This window comes from Pinus tabuliformis, chromosome 8 (genome assembly GCF_031772625.1).
Source record: "Pinus tabuliformis cultivar Carrire ecotype Pingquan chromosome 8, CPIR1, whole genome shotgun sequence".
Classification (NCBI taxonomy): Eukaryota; Viridiplantae; Streptophyta; class Pinopsida; order Pinales; family Pinaceae; genus Pinus; species Pinus tabuliformis.
The window spans coordinates 378,913,656-378,932,356 of NC_142294.1; the positions used below are offsets into that span (position 1 = coordinate 378,913,656).

Here is an 18,701-nt window from a genome sequence, read left to right on the forward strand (position 1 = left end):
AGCTGATTGATTATGAGGACAACCCCTTGGACAAGCTCCGAAATGGGTTGTATCTCAAAAAGTATTATGCCTGAGTCACCTCGCATGGTTACTTATGTACATAAGTGTGTTATTCATTTTTATGCAGTTTGGTTTGATGTGTTTTTTTTCAAGCAACTTTCCTGCTTATTATGTCTTCACCTGCTTTGTAGATGTCTGTGACTCCTTACGTCGGTTTCGCTGATGGTGCTTGCCATAGTACCCGGAATCTATCCTTCGCGGCATGGGTTATTTACGCCCCTAATGGTGAGTTGATTGATCTTCAAGGTATTTGTTTGGGTCAGACAACTAATAACATTGCTGAATATAGCACAGTTATCAAACTCTTGTCAGAAGCCATTGCTCTTGACATTCGAGAAATGGTTGTTAACCTTGATTCGCAACTTGTTGTTCTTCAGATCAATGGGCAATATTCTGTCAGAAACCCTCACATATTGCGAATGTATTTGCGTATTCATCTATTAGAAAGAAATTTTGATTATATCACATATCATCACATTCCTAGACATATGAATACATTAACAGATGCATTAGCTAATTATGTGTTAGACAGACATTTACGCAATATATGAAAAAACAAAACATTGTATCATAATAAATAGGAAATGTAGCATATATATACATATATATGTCAATAATGTTTGAGTGTCATACATCAAAACCCAAAAAATAATATATGTGTTCAGTACATCTGTGGCTCGCAGGCCTCAAAACTGTAAATTCTAAAACTATGGACTACTCGACATGGTTCTCATGATAGCACGTCATTTCTCGTACTACTCGAGTTAGTAAACAATGGATCTGATCTGACACTCCCACTGTGTGCCACTGATATTGGTGTGGAATGTCCACCATTCGAGCATACTCTGTGATGCCTCTGGTCAGGTTATCGAGGTTCTGCGCAATTTCTTCCTCATTTATCGACTCCTTCCTGATAAGGAGTGATCTCAAACTGGCGAGCAACGCGTCTAGGGATTAGGGACATCTGGGTTGGTCGCTCTGGTCCTACATCTGTAGTTACAAAATCAGAGTGTCACGAATGCATATATTTCAAAAACAATAAAAAAACAAAAATCAAAATTATTTTCTTACCTCCATCATCAAAATCCTCCCCGTTTGGGAATGGAATTTCAGGATCGCCTCGGAGGTCAATACCGCTATATGGCCAATCCTCTACCACAATCAGTTGACGCCTCAGCCACGTAAAGAAAGCAAGCTTGTATGACATGTGCTGGCCTCCTCCGATTCTGGGCATCAGTTCACTCCATCGGACCATCTGTGGATCTCGTGGAATTGGGGGACTTACCTCTGCCAGCTGATAGTGGAACAATGGGATCCATTCTAAGAAGAAAGTCACCAGAACATAACCATATCCGAACTGCCTCAGGTTTCCTACCTTGCATTTGGATAACTGGCACTTCATGTTCACTTTCACGGCTTCCGCCCAGTTGAAGAGAGTGGGTGCCATGTAGTAAATGGCATACTGGAACTTAGACTTGTTGGAATCATGCAATGCTTGAGGCCCAACAACTCTGTTTATGGTCAAGAGCAGCACTTTCAATATAAGGTCGTTAACGGTCATGATATCAACCTTGCCGCTTTTTTATTTCAGCGCTTCTGGACAATGTTCTGCAAGAAACATGTTCACAATTGCCCCAATTGGCATGGCCCCATACAATTGGATTGGTTCCCCTCTTTGGGACAGTCCGGTGATGAAGTAGATGTCTGAAGTCTCTAGCTCTAGCTCTTGGTCATGGATCACAAAAAATTCCCGTCCAATGTCCCACAGACTGATCAAGTATTGTAATAGCTCAGGTTGAGCCCGAAGGCCCAGTGTAAGAAATAATTTGAGGAGTCTGTAGTTCCTTAGAGCATCCATATAATTTTGATCTGCCAATGCCAATGAATCAATTGCTTCGTGCTTGCGTTATTTCCAATCAACCATTTTTTCACAATAATTTGCCTGCAGACACCATGCATTCAAGACAACATCAGTCTTTAACAGAGAAATTGTGGATTTGAAGACCAATTGTGAATTTGTCTATTGTCGACTTTGTGGCCTCTTCATCTGTTAACATTGGGGCTGTTTATTCTACCCCTTTATCTTTCTGTGATATATTGAGGGTCGCCTCTTGCTACCTCCGTCAGGGCTACCTCAAGTTGGCGCGATTGTTTTAAAAATAGCAGCACTGATGGTGCAAGTGCCCATTGTATTAACCCTCGATTGGTGCGATCCCGTGCTTGGATCTCGCGCCAACCTAGGGAAAATTTGTTTTGCAAAAATCCCCTAAAAATATGAAAATATGGTTAAAAGCAAGAAAAACAGGTATGAAAACAAAGCTTAGGGCCTAAGTTCTTACCTGCAACTGACAGTTTGTCGATCGGCCTCCTCGATCTGCCATAATTTGCTCCTAAAGATTTAGGGCACAAGTGGGTAAAAATTGTTCCAAATGAGGTAAAAGAGGTAAATGGTAAAAAATGATTTACTTTTTTCCTTTTTATAAACTTTTCATGATGTTTTAGGGTTTTAAAATCATTTTTTGCCCATTTTTACCTTAGAAATCGAATAATGCATTTGCTTCTTGTGTAGCAACAGGTGATGTGATTGTTGATGATGGTGTTGGAGTTGTGTTTAAGCTCCTTTCTCGACTCGTAAAAAACTTAAATGAAAAGATCGCCAAGTATTTTTCCCTTTTTGACTCGTTCAAGAGAATAAAAATGGGGGGTCTACTTTTAGCTCTTTTCTGACTCTTAAAACATGAAAATATTGCCAAGCTCTTATCATTTTGAACTCGTTAAAGGTTGGGAAACTTCGTTTACCCAGTATACATTTACCCCTTTTTCAGGTTAGGATAAACTAGCATTTTCACCACATGTTGCAAAGGAAATGTCGTAAGGCAATGGCATAAGAAACAATAGCATAGAAGAGAGAAGTCAAAATTTTATGCAATTTTGTTTATTTATTGGTGTTTCTTTTTAATCATATGTTATGTTTCAAGGTCAAAGTGAAGGATTTATGAAAATTCTGTTCATTAATATTTTGGAACCTTTATAAGTAAATGATTTAAATCAAATATTTCATAACAAAGTAATCTCATATCACCTTAATTCACAATGCAATGGATAATAGTTTTAAATTTCTCCCCACTTATGAAATTCTCCATTCTAATTGTTGTTTGACCATGATGATATTTGCATCATAATCCTTTTCGTGAGAATATCATTTAGGAAGTCAATGATAAGTGGCACAATTAGTTCCTCACAATTGTGAAATCCCCATTCTAATTTTTATTTGACCATGATGATATTGGCATCATAATCCTTGTTCGTGAAAATATCATTTAAGAAGTCAATGATAAGTGGCACAATTGGTTCCTCAAACAAAACACTAAAATAAGAAGACATCATTGTTTGATTGAACTTTGAAGATAAACATTATCAATAACTTGTCATTAACTTTCCAAATGAGTAGAAACATCTTTGAACAAAACACTAATCATTCTTATAAAATTTCTTCAAATCTTAAATCTTATATTTTAGATTCAATAAAGTCTATCCTTAAAGTAAATATGATCACCCTAAAACTTTCTCCAATTAAGTATATTGTATCCTAGCATTGTTAAAAAACAACTTTATTTAATCTTATCAAAACGTTATTCAAAATCTATCAAAATTCTTGACAAAATCTATTAATACTAAAGCAACATTGTAATCAAAATTCTTCACCTAATACATTTCCTCTTAACTAGGAATCAAAGTTCCTAAAAGAATAATCTCATAAACAGAAAGCCACTTTGACAAAAAAAATCACCGAGGGTTACACACTTGAAATTTGTAAACATTAACTAATCCATCATATGGCTTGGGAATATATTTATTAAAACCTCTAGTCAAAACGCCACCAAATATAGCATCTTCCTAGAATTTCAATATATCCTCTTTGATAGAATATTAAAATTTTATAAGATGACATGAAGCAACGTAATGGCTATGCAATTCACAGTAATTTATGAGTTGGCTTCAGAACAAATTTATAAGATTTGTAATAGGGGTTGCATTGAGTATAGTGTTGCTAACAATTTGCATAATGTAGTGTTGTTAGGTGGTATGCCAATGGTGACACATCATGTGATCATATCACAATGACATAGACAATATTTCGAGCTTAGTTATTTAAGGTTGTGTGTATAAGATTTCAAGAGAAGCTATGCATGACAAGTTATACATGCCCTAACATAATTCACCCAAAAGATACAAAATTTATCTGAGAGGTTGATTTATCTTGGGCAATGTGATTGTTATATGACAAGGCATGCATTGGGCTTCAGATTGTAAAATATCTGATAACCTTTTCCAATATACTATAAATCAAGGCCTTGGAACACTAGCATAGGGAATAATAAACATGTGTGGAAGCCAGGACATTCATATAAATTTGATGTCTAACTACCGAGAAGATATGCCTCATAATCTGTTTTGTCACATTTTGTTCCTTTCATTGAAATAGAACTTGCCACAACTCTTTTGTTGGGGCCTAAAAAGAAAGGGATACCTAGAAATTTAAAGATATACCTAAATTGAATCTACAACCAACTTACATTAATTAATTTAGAATCTCGTTAGCATTGTTTATATGACATAGTTTTGGTCCATGGAATCTTCAGACCCTAGGGATATATGAAAGATATTTAGGAATTTCATCACATTTTTTAAACACTCAGTGTCCTTTTTCTTGTGAGGAAGTCTCCTTTTTCTTGTGAGTAAGGGGGATCAAATGCAAAGTGACCATGACTTAGGTCTTCAACATTTGACCCAAGAAATAGATATTTGTTCACCTCACCTAGTGAACTTTCCAATCTAACAAGTATCCAAGACCCTTTCTCAAGAAAGGTCGAGACCCAGAAAATTGGAACAAAACAACAGAATTTTAAATAAAATAGTTCATTAGGTAAGAATAAACTTGGGCCTTAAAAATACATCTCTTGTGACATAATGTGGAGCTTCAACATATGAAACAAAACACTAAAATAATAAGACAACATTGTTTGATTGAACTTTGAAGATAAACATTATCAATAACTTGTCATTAACTTCCAAATGAGTAGAAACATCTTTGAACAAAACACTAATCATTCTTATAAACTTTATTGAAATCTTAAATCTTATAATGTAGATTCAATAAAGTCTATCGTTAAAGTAAATATGATCACCCTAAGATTTTCTCCAATTAAGTATATTGTATCCTAGAATTGTTAAAAAAAAACTTTATTTAATCTTATCAAAACGTTATTCAAATTTATCAAAATTCTTGACCAAATCTATCAATACTAAAGAAACATTGTAATCAAAATTCTTCACCTAATACATGTCCTCTTAACTAGGAATCAGAGTTCCTAAAAGAATAATCTCATAAAAACAAAGCCACTTTGACAAAAAATAATCACCGAGGGTTACACACTTGAAATTTGTAAGAAACATTAACTAATCCATCAAATATAGTCTCTTCATAAAATTCTAGTAGACCATTTATAATTAGAACAAAATTTTTTTGATAAACCCCCTAAGTTTCCTGTACGATGCTAGAAGTGGACACTTCTGTAGATATAACTGGAATTCTCATTCAGAAGAGTTGTAGATGCATACTTCTGTAGGATCCTATAGCAGTTAAGAATATGGCTTGGAATGAAATGGATGATAGGTAGAAGTGTTGGTATGGATAAAAGGTAGATGGTAATTTATGAATATGGTGAATGGAGATTTAGGGAGTGAATGTAAATCCACCTTTTCCATTTCACCTACCATCCTTTCTTGACATCCAGGTTTAGGTTCCAAAATATCCACCTTAAAGTTTTCTGCAGAGGCTACAGTGGAAATGTTTGGCAATGTGACCGTTAACTCCCCCACATAAAGAATGTCTGGACTGCTTCTAAATATTGTCCTTGAATCTGCCTTTGGCATTTTACCTACCACCATCGCATGACTTCCAAATTCAGGTTCAAAATTTTCTAGAGAGGCTTCAGAAGAAGCATTTGGCAACACAGATTGTATTGTCATTAATTCCTGCTTGTAAATAATGTCTAGAATGGCCATTAATTTATTCGATGTCATCTCCAAACTTGTGTTTTCTGCTTCAGCAGACTTGCTTGCTTGTATTTGAGATTCAAGCTTAGAAGTAGCCCTCTTATGACGTGCCCTTTTTCTCTTGATTGCATCACCGTTCATGTTTATAGCTTCATTTCATTGTTCAGGAATCTTCCTTGGTTGTATTTGTGATTCAAACTTCGAAATAGCCCTCTTACGGCGTGCCCTTTCTCTCTTGATTGCATCACCTTTCATGTTTATAGCTTCATCTGATTGCTCAGGAATCTTTGTTTCTACTCTCCATGTTTGTGCGTTGTAATTTGGGGTCACATTCCTTTCCCTTGCAAATTGATCACTGCAGATGATTTCATCATTTGCAGGCATCTTGATGTAGTTAAACGAAGTTCTTGAATTTAGCTTTGTGATTTCAACTGGTGTCCTTGATTTCCTTTCAGATTCAAGTTCCAAAATATCCTCATTAAAGGTAAGGCAAGGTATGGGTTCACACCAAGACATGGAAGGATATAAGAACATATATTTTCATTATGGGATATACCTTACCCTTACCTTACCCTGACTTGACCTTTCAAAATGGGGAAGCAATATTGATGAACGATCCTAACCAACCTGTTCAATGCAGGAAATTGCCTTTCTTTGAAACCAACATTTCCCTACTAACTTGCTCCCTCTTTGAGAGAAAGAGAGTCAAACAAGGTCTTCAAATGAAAAGGCTATCATTTGGAAGAATTTGAATCTGCGAAAGTGATAAGACATCCATTAGGGTAGTTTTTCTAGCACCACTAACTCCCATCAAGGCTCTAACTACCCCTGGTCTAAAGAATCCACTTACATTGGAAAGGATTTGTATCCTGTCTTGACCCAACCCTTCACTTTTCATCTCCTATTACGAAACTAAACATTATTTCTAGATATTCCATTGAAGAGAACCTAGGTATGTCAAACTACTTGTAGATTACCAATTCAATTGAACGATTTATAGATACACATATCGGTGGCATGTTAACATAATAGTTTATGTTCTCAAAAGCCATCGACAATGGCCTGAAAGGAAGGATCATTCCTTTCTTCTATTGTGTCAAGACATGAGTGACACTGAATTCTCTACCAGGTATAGAATTGTCTTCAGAGGTTAGATTATCTCTTCTCTCTAACAAGTAAACATGACTGAAAAAATTAATAAACCTATGAAAGAATAGTGCTTGTTTTTATCATATACTTTCAAAGATTTGGATGTGAATAGGTTATATACTTTTATAGATTGCAACCTTTATAGTTCAATCTTTTCATCTTTTCTTTCAAGAAAAACCAAAAACAATGCTTTTGAGACTAATTCAAGATCAACACAAAGGTTTTCTAATGTCTCTCACTCAGTTGTCTAAGAGAATGTGTTACAGAGAAGTTATGTAGTTCATTCAAGTTTCTCACTTCATTGTCTATTGAAGGAACGACCTAATTGCATTTCACTCTGAAAAATTCCTCAATGTGGCATATTGTATTGTAACCTCCCCATTCATACCTTACCCTTACATATTGATGAACACTCCTAAACAACGTATTCGGTACAAGAAGTTGCCTTTCTTTGAAACCAAAATTGCCCTGCTAACCTCCTTGCTTTTCCATAGAAAGAGAGTCAAACAAGGTCTTCGAATGAAAAGGCTATCATTGGGAAGAATGTGAATCTGCACAAGTGCCAAAAATCGAAATGTTTGAATCAGTTGACCAAATTGACAATGGGTAAATTGTTTTTTTTGTAGTACAGATCTAAGCTCACGCGATCAAATAAAAAATGTGAATGCAAATACCATATAATGCTTTGATATATTACCCATATAATGCTTTGATTTCTCAATATGCTAAGTCACTCTGTTGACTCAAATATGTAATAGACAATAAACTAATCAATGATAGAGAAAATAAAATGTCAAAGTGAGGGGGGACCAGTTTTGCAAATAAGTCTGCTATGCCTGTCAAGAGAGTGTCCAGCCTCTTTGTTCCAAGGTCCCAAAAGATGGTCCCAAACAGTAGGGAAACGACTATAGTGAAGAAAAATCGCACAACATTATAGTGTGGATTCCTCCAATATGACCAATGTTGCTTCCAAAGGCATGTCACACACTGAACCTTGAAGGACCGTGCATAATGTGTTGGAAAACTCAGATCCCGCGAGCCAGGAGCAGGGGTGCTTAGCTCTTGAATAAGGGCTTGATTCCATCTCAAAACAGAACAACGTAATTGTCAAATAGGGCTTTAAAAAAATTACAGTTTCTTGGGAGAAATTAGTGCTTCCAAAGGCATGCCACGCACTGAACCTTGAAGGACCGTGCATATTGTGTTGGAAAACTCAAATTCTATGAGCCAAGAGTAGGGGTGCTTAGCTCTTGAATAAGGTCTTCATTCCTTCTGAAAACAGAACAACATAACTGTCAAATAGGGCTTTAAAAAAAATTACATTTTCTTGGGAGAAATTATGTAACTAAAGATAGGGTAACAAAATTAGAGATGCACAATAAGAAAATTCTCAAAGTCCTGAAACAAATTCCTACAATTATGTTAGACATACTCATAAAGTGCTAATTTTCTATAGATCTCAGCAAGCTCTACACCAAGTTTTTCCTCAACAGCTATGGAACTCACTTCCGGCGCCCATGTCACTGGATTGTATCCTTCGGTAATCTATGGTATTTCTGGAACAGCCTGGCCAAACAACCAAGAATCGGACAAAAATGAAGGAAATAAGTTTTATGATTATAAAAAGAGTTGTAGTTTAGTAAACCAATAAAACTGAAAATTTAGCAATTATTCGCTGACTTGTTCGAGCCCTTTGCAACCCTTCATTCGTTGTTAAACCAAGCAAAGAAACATAGAGTAGACCTTTTATCATTCATTTCCCTTGGAGATTCCCCACTTCTATTGATTTTTCCATATGCAATCATCTTCAAGCATTTAAATGAAGTCCCTAAATCCACCTTTTCCATTTCACCTACCATCCTTTCTTGACATCTAGGTTTAGGTTCCAAAATATCCACCTTAAAGTTTTCTGCAGAGGCTATAGTGGAAATGTTTGGCAATGTGACCGTTAACTCCCCCACATAAAGAATGTCTGGACTGCTTCTAAATATTGTCCTTGAATCTGCCTTTGGCATTTTACCTACCACTATCACATGACTTCCAAATTTAGGTTCAAAATTTTCTAGTGAGGCCTATGATTTCATCATTTGCAGGCATCTTGATGTAGTTAAACGAAGTTCTTGAATTTAGCTTTGTGATTTCAACTGGTGTCCTTGATTTCCTTTCAGATTCAAGTTCCAAAATATCCTCATTAAAGGTAAGGCAAGGTATGGGTTCACACCAAGACATGGAAGGATATAAGAACATATATTTTCATTATGGGATATACCTTACCCTTACCTTACCCTGACCTGACCTTCCACAACGGGGAAGCAATATTGATGAACGATCCTAACCAACCTGTTCAGTACAGGAAATTGCCTTTCTTTGAAACCAACATTTCCCTGCTAACTTGCTCCCTCTTCGAGAGAAAGAGAGTCAAACAAGGTCTTCAAATGAAAAGGCTATCATTTGGAAGAATTTGAATCTGCGAAAGTGCTAAGACATCCATTAGGGTAGTTTTTCCAGCACCACTAACTCCCATCAAGGCTCTAAGTACCCCTGGTCTAAAGGATCCACTTACATTGGAAAGGAGCTGTAGCCTGTCTTGACCCAACCCTTCACTTTTCATCTCCTGTTACGAAACTAAACATTATTTCCAGATATTCCATTGAAGAGAACCTAGGTATGTCAAACTACTCGCAGATTACCAATTCAATTGAATGATTTATAGATACACATATCGGTGGCATGTTAACATAATAGTTTATGTTCTCAAAAGCCATCAACAATGGCCTGAAAGGAAGGATCATTCCTTTCTTCTATTGTGTCAAGACATGAGTGACACTGAATTCTCTACTAGGTGTAGAATTGTCTTCAGAGGTTAGATTATCTCTCCTCTCTAACAAGTAAACATGACTGAAAAATTATTAAATCTATGAAAGAATAGTGCCTGTTTTTATCATATATTTTCAAAGATTTGGATGTGAATAGGTTATATACTTTTATAGATTGCAATCTTTATAGTTCAATCTTTTCATCTTTTCTTTCAAGAAAAACCAAAAACAGTGCTTTTGAGCCTAATTCAAGATTAGCACAAAGGTTTTCTAATGTCTCTCACTCAGTTGTCTGAGAGAATGTGTTACAGAGAAGTTATGTAGTTCATTCAAGTTTCTCACTTCGTTGTCTATTGAAGGAACGACCTAATTGCATTTCACTCTGACAAATTCCTCAATGTGGCATATTGTATTGTAACCTCCCCATTCATACCTTACCCTTACATATTGATGAACACTCCTAAACAACCTGTTCGGTACAGGAAATTGCCTTTCTTTGAAACCAAAATTGTCCTGCTAACCTCCTCACTCTTCCAGAGAAAGAGAGTCAAACAAGGTCTTCAAATGAAAAGGCTATCATTTGGAAGAATGTGAATTTGCACAAGTGCCAGAAATCAAAATGTTTGAATCAGTTGACCAAATTGACAATGGGTAAATTGTTTTTTTTGTAGTACAGATCTAAGCTCATGCGATCAAATAAAAAATGTGAATGCAAATACCATATAATGCTTTGATATATTACCCATATAATGCTTTGATTTCTCAATATGCTAAGTCACTCTGTTGACTCAAATATGTAATAGACAATAAACTAATCAATGATAGAGAAAATAAAATGTCAAAGTGAGGCGGTACCAGTTTTTCCAATAGTTCTGCTATGCTTGTCAAGAGAGTGTCCAGCCTCTTTGTTCCAAGGTCCCAAAAGATGGTCCAAAACAGTAGGGAAACGACTGTAGTGAAGAAAAATCACACAACATTATAGTGTGGATTCCTCCAATATGACCAATGTTGCTTCCAAAGGCATGCCACGCACTGAACCTTGAAGGACCGTGCATATTGTGTTGGAAAACTCAGATCCTGCGAGCCAGGAGTAGGGGTGCTTAGCTCTTGAATAAGGGCTTGATTCCATCTCAAAACAGAACAACATAATTGTCAAATAGGGCTTTAAAAAAATTACAGTTTCTTGGGAGAAATTATTGCTTCCAAAGGCATGCCACGCACTGAACCTTGAAGGACCGTGCATATTGTGTTGGAAAACTCAGATTCTATGAGCCAAGAGCAGGGGTGCTTAGCTCTTGAATAAGGGCTTGATTCCATTTTCAAATAGAACAACATAACTGTCAAATAGGGCTTTAACAAAATTATAGTTTCTTGGGAGAAATAATGTAACTAAAGATGGTGTAAAAAAATTAGAGATACAAAATAAAAAAAGCTCAAAGTTCTGAAACAAATTCCTACAATTATGTTAGACATACTCATAGAGTGCTAATTTTCTGTAGATCTCAGCAAAATCTACACCAAGTTTTTCCTCAACAGCTATGGAACTCACTTCCGGCGCCCATGTCGCTGGATTGTATCCTTTGCTAATCTGTGCTATTTCTGGAATGTTCTGGCCAAACAACCAAGAATCGGACAAAATTGAAGGAAATAAGTTTTATGATTATAAAAAGAGTTGTAGTTTAGCAAACCAATAAAACTGAAAATTTAGCAATTAGTTATGTAGTTCATTCAAGTTTCTCACTTCGTTGTCTATTGAAGGAACGACCTAATTGCATTTCACTCTGACAAATTCCTCAATGTGGCATATTGTATTGTAACCTCCCCATTCATACCTTACCCTTACATATTGATGAACACTCCTAAACAACCTGTTCGGTACAAGAAATTGCCTTTCTTTGAAACCAAAATTGCCCTGCTAACCTGCTCGCTCTTCCAGAGAAAGAGAGTCAAACAAGGTCTTCAAATGAAAAGGCTATCATTTGGAAGAATGTGAATCTGCAGAAGTGCCAGAAATTGAAATGTTTGAATCAGTTGACCAAATTGACAATGGGTAAATTGTTTTCTTTTTGTAGTACAGATCTAAGCTCACGCGATCAAATAAAAAATGTGAATGAAAATACCATATAATGCTTTGATATATTACCCATATAATGCTTTGATTTCTCAATATGCTAAGTCACTCTGTTGACTCAAATATGTAATAGACAATAAACTAATCAATGATAGAGAAAATAGAATGTCAATGTGAGGTGGGACAAGTTTTGCAAATAAGTCTGCTATGCCTGTCAAGAGAGTGTCCAACCTCTTTGTTCCAATGTCCCAAAAGATGGTCCCAAATAGTAGGGCAACGACTGTAGTGAAGAAAAATCACACAACATTAGAGTGTGGATTCCTCCAATATGACCAATGTTGCTTCCAAAGGCATGCCACGCACTGAACCTTGAAGGACTGTGCATACTATGTTGGAAAACTCAGATCCTGCAAGCCAGGAGTATGGGTGCTTAGCTCTTGAATAAGCGCTTGATTCCATTTCAAAATAGAACAACATAATTGTCAAATAGGGCTTTAAAAAAATTACAATTTCTTGGGAGAAATTATTGCTTCCAAAGGCATGCCACGCACTGAACCTTGAAGGACCATGCATATTGTGTTGGAAAACTCAGATTCTACGAGCCAAGAGCAGGTGTGCTTAGCTCTTGAATAAGGGCTTGATTCCATCTTAAAATAGAACAACATAACTGTCAAATAGGGCTTTAAAAAAATTACAGTTTCTTGGGAGAAATTATGTAACTAAAGATAGGGTAACAAAATTAGAGATGCACAATAAAAAAAGCTCAAAGTTCTGAAAAAAATTCCTACAATTATGTTAGACATACTCATAGAGTGCTAATTTTTTGTAGATCTCAGCAAACTCTACACCAAGTTTTTCCTCAACAGCTATGGAACTCACTTCCGGCGCCCATGTTGCTGGATTGTATCCTTCACTAATCTGTGGTATTTTTGGAATGCCTGGCCAAACAACCAAGAATCGAACAAAATTGAAGGAAATAAGTTTTATGATTATAAAAAGAGCTGTAGTTTAGCAAACCAATAAAACTGAAAATTTAGCAATTATTCCCTGACTTGTTCGAGCCCTTTGCAACCCTTCATTTGTTGTTAAGCCAAGCAAAGAAACATAGAGTAGGCCTTTTGTTTCACATTGCATAGATTGATCATGAAAAGAAACATAGAGTAGGCCTTTTGTTTCACATTGCATAGATTGATCATGAAAGTGTTTGAATTCACCTCATCAAAAGCTTCAAAGATATCAATGTTGGGCTGATGGATGGTACAAACAACAGTTCGACCTGTATTGACTGTGTTGCGAACAATACGCATAACAATTGCTGCAGCACGGGCATCTAGTCCTGAAGTTGGCTCATCCATGAAGATTATAGAAGGGTTGGAAACTAGTTCAACTGCTATGGAAAGTCTCTTCCTTTGCTCTGTAGAAAGACCTGTCACTCCAGGAAGCCCTACAAGAGCATCTCTCAGAGGAGTGAGCTCTACGAGCTCCATGACTTCTGTCACAAACATCTGCACTTATTGTAACATCAAAAATATGTGAGTAAAAGCTGCTTGCAGAGTCTCATTAATAAGAAAGATCTTCAGTCTGAAGAACTGCATGCAAGGGGGAGAAATTTAGAACAACCATTCTAGTTTTCTCGTCAACCTCGCAAGGAAGACGGAGCCATGCAGAATACACGAGTGATTCAAAGACTGTGACATTTGGAGAGTGGATATCATTTTATTCACAATACCCTAAGATGCAAGCAAATGTTTCTTGCTTCTTGGGGAATCCAGAGATCATTGTCGGCCTACGTACGCTTGAAGCCCCAGCGGAACCAAGAAACCTCCATGAGCTGCGGAACGGTGATCCTCCTCAGAGAGGGTTAGGGTCTAGCAGCCGGATAACCAGACGCCGAACTTCAGAGGAAAACCAGGGCATGCATTTGAAATTCTTATACATCACTGTCAGATTCAAATCCTGGAACGGCAGGTAGCCCACCAGGAGCACGAACAGTATGCCTCCGCATGACCAGATGTCGGCCTTGGCTCCATTGGTGACTTTCATATCGCCATTTTCGTCTAATAACAGGTTCTCTGGCTTCAAATCTTGGTGACACACACCCATGCTCCGGCTGTGGAAGAAATCGACCGTTGAAAATACTTTCTTGCTTCCTCTTCCTTCAGTATCCCCTTTTCGACAACCAGATTGAAGAGCTCGCTGCTGGAGTTCGCAGGGTTTTTACCTATGCGAATCGAATACTAGGTTCCAACGAATTCGTAACTATTTTCTAGTCATCGAACGGTTTAGCTTTTCTCAATCGTCTAACATATCATCTAATGGTGCAAAGTAATGACACGTAGGCAGAGAGCAAAGTTTATTTCAGAGGGAACGGTTTAGCTTCTCTCAATCGTCTAACATATCATCTAATGGTGCAAAGTAATGACACGTAGGTAGAGAGCAAAGTTTATTTCAGAGGGAATGCCTTACGGCGTAATTATTTACGAAAAAGATACTCCTTGGCTAATATTGTCAAGCAGTTCTCTCAAGTATTATTTTCTACCTTTTCGGGCTCGAGAGACACAACTGTTTGAAAATGGACCTTTTGGAGTTTTCTTTTTCGTGTCTTTTTCAAACTTTATAAACATGAAAAAGATACCGAGTTACACCTTTGTCAGACTCGTTAAAATATTAAACGACATTGGATTCGTCGCCATGACGGACACGAGCTTCTCCTTCCTAGGGCTCTTTAATCTTACTAGGTCAGATTCATCCAAAGGATAGACTTATAGTGCAAGAACATGCTATCCCCTTGAAGCTTGTGATAAAAAATAATTGGGGTACCTGCTAGAAATGGTGGGGGAAATGGGAAATTTTACCAGTTATGTCGGTAGCTAGTCACTCTTGAACATGACACTTTTCTGCTTCGTGTCAGGTTGGGATATCCCCACTTCATCACTGACCTTCCTGGGTTTGGGCCACCATTTTTTCCTTTCCATTTGATCTTTGCCTCGTCATCATGACCTCCGATCCTATGGATCAAAAAGCTGCCAAAACTCTGAAGTCATGTCATTGATATGTTCAAGAGTTAATCCTTCTATAGTCTACATTCATTCTTGGTTCTCTATACTATTCATAATCATTGCATCCCTTGTCTCGTGTCAATGATGTGGGATACATCATGACCCTCCTTTGACACGGTCACTTCCTGTCGACTTCAACTCATTATCTGGGAAGTTGGTTGAGAGACTCCCTTCCAGTACCTTAGAGCTTGCATGCCCTAATGGCAAGTTCTTCGCACTCAATGACAGGTTCACATCATTGGCCTTCGATCGGGTGACTTCACGGGTGTTCGACTTCAGTTCCTTATTCACATTCCGTGAATTGTGTTGTTGGTACCTTGAGAGCCATTGTCATTATTGATGGTTTCTCTCGCGCTTGTTAACAGTTCACATCATTGACTGGTAATCAAGTGATTTTCTAGCATGTTCAACATCAATACATCTATTCACATGCTAGAAATTGTACTTTGATCGGGCCATGTTGGAGCGCAAGACCCTGGGCTCAGATTACATGAGTCCAGGTTGCAGGGTGATGTGACATGATCATGCTTACATACATGTCTCTTTCAGATGGATGGTTGTGACCATACCATGAGTCTGTTATATGTGATCCTTTTCATTATTGGATGACTGCGACCATACCTTGGGTTTGATATGATCCTTCTTATTGGATGGATGTGCCCATGCCTTGGATCCATTTACATGATCTTCCTCTGGATGGTTGCGTCCATACCACGATTAATGTATCAGAGATTTCAGTAATGTATATGTATCTATGCTTGCTTGCAGGTTTTCCGGCAGCGGCCTCCAGTTCCATGCATCTACTCGTAAATCATTTCACCCCTCACTCTTATTCGACCTTCATGCTTTAGGGGGCATCTGTTACACAACATTTTGTCAGTGTCCCTATACTCCTCATTCCTCGATCCTGGAGGACCTCTATGGTGACCCTCATATGTTTCCCTGCCATGAAGAACATGTCCCTACATCCCTCTTCATCTGCAGAACATTTCCCTCTTTCATCATTTCCCAAGACTCTTCCTTCCAACCCAGTTTTCAAGACTCACACTAGTGCTCAGTTCTTCCCCTGCGTTGATTTGCAGAGTTTAAAACCAGGACTAATGCCGAAAGGCGCAAGTGAGCCATTCATCACCCGTGCCGACCCTCTTTTGGCAAGTTTTAAAAATTGAGTCGAAGCTTCCAACTCTAGAAGCTTCGTGAACAAAAGTCTGGTAAATGGTTGAGCAAGATAGAGCCGAGAGAGTCTGTTTGGGCTCCTTTCCCCTATTAAAATGGAACAAACCAAAAGGGATAAGGCCTCTCCCACCATAAGAGGATCCATTTCCCCTCCATCCAAGTTATATAAACTCCCCATTTCACACCCTCAGCTAGCTAATGAAAGGGCTGAAATAATCTGCAAATCTTGAGAGCCATATTGAGAACCTTAGCCTTCTATTTTGTGTGTGAAGGGAGAATAAGCTTGTTGTGTTTGGTTTGGAGCATAAGGAAAGAGGCCTTGAACTTCCATTGTGTTGTGGGTGAATCATGAGATGCTTCTAGTGGTTCTGGAACCTGAACATGCCAAAGGGAACCTGCAACGTCAAGGCTCCAGTTGTATTTCTCTTTGAAGTTTTATTAATACAACTAATGGTTTATTTCCTATATCGTGTGTAATATTACATGTGATAGCTTAAGACTCCTTGACTTTTTAAGTAGATTGAATTCGATTTTATGCTATCATGTTTGTTGTTGTCTCTTGCATGTTTGTTTCAGGTATTTGAACAAAAAGAATGAAAGGGAGCTGAAGCAAGGAAGCAAGATCAACATCAAGTGGATTAGCGCTATAAGAGGTAGGGCCTCTTATTCAATTCTAATCTAAGGAAATTTACATTAGATTGTTTTGTTTGCGGCTAGACCCACTCTTGGGCTAGAGGGATCACCTCTATCCACATAGGAGATTTACCTACTCCACACCATAGTAATGACCTGATCAACATTCTTTGTCTTATTTATCGTCAAGGTTTCAAATTGAGCCCACAATGTCTGCAATTTAATAGTCTTCATTGTATCATTATCATGATATGTATCTATTTTGTATCGAACATTTGGCTCGATGCTCTTTCTTTCTCAGTTCTAGAGCGACATTTCTTTGATTATTTGTCATGGTTGCTAATGCTTCTTGGGTGGGCTCTACATAGGCATTCTAAACAATATCCTAGCACTCTTGGGCTTGAAGAAATGCCTTCATTCGTAAAGACCAAAACTCATAAATTTTGCCAAAAATAAAATGAATGTTTGTGACGAAGCGCCAAAAAAAACCATTTTTTTTTAATGTGAAAACATAACCCTCTTTTATAAATTCCTTTTCAAACAAAAAAACCTCTTTAAAATAATGGAATGTGTTTTTTAATAACAAATTCAAATTTAAATAATAATAGAAAACAATTTTAAATAAACCCTTCAAGTTTAATAACAAACCCCCTTTTTCAAATAAAAACACTTAAACCTTTAAAAATGACTTTTTAAAAGCCTTTTTATTTCTTGAGAAATAAACTTTGAGGCTTTCTCGATTCATGGAATCAAGCAAGATACCCAGCGTTGATTTAAACGAAAAACCAAGCAAAGAAAGTCATGGATTCTTCGTACTTTTTTTTGGGTGGTAAATCACTCTAATGCATTTCTTTCTGTTATAGTGGCACGAGAGACGAAAATCGCTGCAAGTGTACTAACACGACTTCTTGCAGTTGTATGGAGCGAGTTTTTTAATGGAGTTGTAGTAACGCGAATCCCCACGACTTCTCGCAGTTGTATGGAGCGAGTATTTTAATGGAGTTGTAGTAACGCGAATCCCGTGGTGCGTTTGTAACGGAAATTAAGTAACGCGATCCTTCAGTTTGCCTACTTGACTTGACACGGAGTTTGCGGTCGACGGGTGATGCTAATGTTGCCTTTGACTTGTCATCTCATTTTTCTACACATAGCGGTGCTATAGTCACCGCAACTTATCTTGTACTCTACGAGGGTGAGATGGTTCCTCTAAAATGAAATAAAAAAGTCAGTTAGCTTTTTCTTGCGGAGTGATTGCTCTCTCTGTTGGGTTGCCACTTCGCTCTTCTCCTCCAACACTTCTGCTATTTCTATGTGATCTTAAAAACAAATTTTAAAGGTTGGTCTTTTTGGAATTTTATTCAACCTCGTTCAAATAGCATGATAAGCTATAAAGATTGCATAGGTGGAAATACATAACTAATAGTTTCAAAATTAGGAATTAGACAAACAACTCTTCTCAATAATAGCATGATAAGCTATAAAGATTGCGTAGGTGGAAATACATTACCAATACATTCAAAGTTAGGAATGAAACAAACAATTCTTCTCATCAGTAACTAAATTCAAACCAACCTAACTATAACACCTAAGGACACTGAGATGAATGCTCTCAACCAGAATGAAGCGGGGCATGAACAGGTGGAAGCGAATCCTTCTTGCACTCATCAATCTGATTAT

General features: G+C 37.3%; 1 pseudogene; it reads right to left on the reverse strand.

Annotated features, from left to right (window-relative positions):
* Positions 1-11,550: 11,550 nt before the first annotated feature.
* On the reverse strand, positions 11,551-14,259 carry LOC149235689 (pleiotropic drug resistance protein 1 pseudogene; annotated as a pseudogene).
* Positions 14,260-18,701: the final 4,442 nt, after the last annotated feature.